The sequence below is a fragment of the Triticum aestivum genome, chromosome 4D (assembly GCF_018294505.1).
Source record: "Triticum aestivum cultivar Chinese Spring chromosome 4D, IWGSC CS RefSeq v2.1, whole genome shotgun sequence".
In the NCBI taxonomy this organism is placed as follows: Eukaryota; Viridiplantae; Streptophyta; class Magnoliopsida; order Poales; family Poaceae; genus Triticum; species Triticum aestivum.
In genome coordinates this window covers 207,450,223-207,453,445 of record NC_057805.1, presented here as the reverse complement: position 1 = coordinate 207,453,445, position 3,223 = coordinate 207,450,223, and positions in this window count along the sequence as shown.

Here is a 3,223-nt window from a genome sequence, read left to right as displayed (position 1 = left end):
ATTGTGAACGTATATAGTCAATAGACAAGAGAACATCACAAGATCGGCTGACACCTGGGACGTAGCTACTGGAGCAGTATTTTTTTTGTTTGGTATTGTTGAGACGGAGCAGGGTTTGAACTGGGCTGTGGCCCGTCTAGCCCAGGCTTATATTTTATGTTCACCATGTGACCAGCCCAGCTATTTTTTCTTTGTGAAAATGAGCCCAGTTTATTTTTTCTGAAGAATACCCAATCCAGGCCTACTTATTTTTCTACGCCCTGATGGGCTGCAACTCTTTCAAGACGCCTGCAAATCTTGAAAGTAATATGAAATGGGTTGTAAATATAAAAACAGATGACAAATTGGCAATTACTTTATAATTTCTAAATTTTTTTCACATTTTCAGATTCCTATTTCACTGGGCATTAACCTAATTTAAATATATCTTCAAAGTACTTTAAATCTGGCTCGACATTTCGGTATTAAAAATAGTTTGGAACCCACAGAAATATGCGAAATTGGCCCTGGCCAACCAAAAAAACGACTGCAATAAATTGCATAAGAAGTTGCCATGAGCTATATATAAATTATTAAAAAAAAGAGGGAGTGGTCTGACTTGTGGGCCTGTTTAGTTGACGCGTATGCAAGATTTTTTTAGTTATTATATACGTCAACAAACAATTCTAGCAGACATAACCGTTGGATGTCAATCCAACGGCCGTCGTGTTTCTTCAATCTCCGATCTTCTTGCTCCAGCCGCCAAAGCAGCGCCGACGGGACCGCCTACTCCCGCCTCCCGTGGCCGGCTGTGCTGCCGTGCAGGCCTCAGCACCCCCTACTACTCCCACCGCTGGCCAGGGCATCCCTCTACTCACCCACACCCCCTGTTATTCTGCGGCGACTGCAGCCTCACACCGCAGCCGAACCGGTGAACCCTCGTACTCCTCTCCGCGCGGGCTTCCACTGTCGCGTCTTCCCCGGCTCCGCGTCGTCCCCTTCCTAGGCCACGCCGTCGTCCACCGCCGTGGTGCTCTTCGCGCGGCGTGGTCAATGTGGTCAACGACCGACTTCCACCGGAAGAGTACTGTACGTGGAGAGGCTGACAGCTGGGTCCACGGCAGCCGCAAGGAAGTGCCTCCTTATTACGCGGAAAATAATTATTCCTCCACCTGACAGCAGGGACCCACCGGACAGGCCACCAGTATTTCACGAAAAAACGTTTCCCCCTGACTGCTGGGACCCACAGGACGGGCCACCGTATTTCGCGAAAAAAACGTTCCCCCCGCTGTCAGCTCGGACCCACCCGAAGTGCCTCCTTATTACGCACAAAAAAATGAATACCCCCTGCTAGCTGGGACCCACCTCGGTGGGAGGCTGACTTGTGGGCCTACTAAGTTGACTGGGACGGAGGCCTTTGTCAACTTTAGTCAATATATGAACGATTCTAGCTCCAGTGACCGTACGATGTCCATCCAACAGCCGTAGTGCTTCTTCAACCTCTGGTCTTCTTGCTCCAGCCGCCTAAAGCAGCGCCGGTCGTGCCGCCTGCTCCTGCCGCCCGTGGTGGGCTGTGATGCCGCGGAGGCCTCACCGCCCCCTACTACTCCCACGCTGGCCAGGCCATCCGTCTACGCACCCACACCCCCTGTTATTCTGCGGCGACGGCAGCCTCACACCGCAGCCGAACGAGTGAACCCTCATACTCCTCTACGTGTGGGCATCCACTACCGCGTCTTCCCCGGCTCCGCGTTGTCCCCTTCCTAGGCCTCGCCGTCGTCCACCGCCCTGGTGCTCTCGGCGCGGCGTGGTCAACGTGGTCAAGGAATGGCTTCCATTGGACATGGACTATACGTGGAGAGGCTGACAGCTGGGTCCACGGCCGCAGCATGGAAGAGCCTCCTTATTACGCGGAAAATAATTATTCCTCCACCTGACAGCGGAGACCCACCGGTCGGGCCACCGTATTTCGCAAAAAAAACGTTTCCCCCTGACTGCTGGGACCCACCAGCTACATCTTCGCGCGCAAGGAAGTGCATCCAAAAAAACCGATTCACCCCCCTGACTGTTGGGACCCACCAGCTACATCTTCGCACGCAAGGAAGTGCATCCGGGCAAAAAAACAAAACGATTCCCCCCTGACTGCTGGGACCCAGCAGCTACACCTTCGCACGCAAGGAAGTGCATCCGGGCAAAAAAAGATTCGCCCCCTGACTGCTGGGACCCACCAGCTACATCTTCGCAGGCAAGGAAGTGCCTGACAGTCGGGACCCACCTGGTCGAAGCGTACGTAGCGTTGTCATTCTGGTCGCGAACGTGTACGTACATATATACTGGTCGATGTAGAGGCGCGCACGTGTCGTAGTAGAGGCGTGTACGTGTCGTAGTAGAGGCGCGCACGTAGCATGTACACGTACGTACATCGGCCAGGGTGCAACAAAGAAAATACGGCCACGTACGTACATACGGGCAGGGTCTCGAACGCCTACTCGCGCATACGTACGGCCAGGGCTCGTGTACATGGCTGGGTCGGAACGGAGAAACAACGTCGTCGTCGTGTTCATGGGGAGGCAACGGAATGCGTCGTGTTCATGGGGAGGCAACGGAATGCGTCGTGTTCATCGAGAGGCAACGGAATGCGTGGGAGCCAACCGGCTGGGTTGGAACGAAATGCGTGGTCGTGTTCATCGGGAGGGCTTGGACGGAACAGGCGATGGAAACGAGGCCTGGCGTACCGGAAAACGAAGGAAACGGACTTGTGTTCGACCGGCCACGTTCGAAACGGGATCCTGTTCATCGGGAGGGGTCTGGCGTACCGCAAAACGGAGGAAACGGACCTCCTACGGTCGAAACGGGGGTCCTGTTGATCGGGAGGGGTGTGGCGTACCGCAAAACGGAGGAAACGGACTTGTGTTGGAGCGCTACGGTCGAAACGGGGGTCCTGTTGATCGGGAGGGGTGTGGCGTACCGCAAAACGGGACTCCACGAGATACTGTTCATCTCCACCGTCGACCTCCTACAGCCTCCACGGGCTACCGTCGACCTCCTACAGCCTCCACGGGCTACCGTCGACCTCCTCCAGCCTCCACGGGCTCCTATTCATCCAGCCTCCACCGCACGCTACTCCACCGGCTACTATTCAACCACCCCTCCACCATCTACTGTTCATCCAACCCTCCACACCACGGGGTCCTGTTCAACCACCCCTCCACGGGCACCCCTCCACCGTCTACTGTTCATCCAG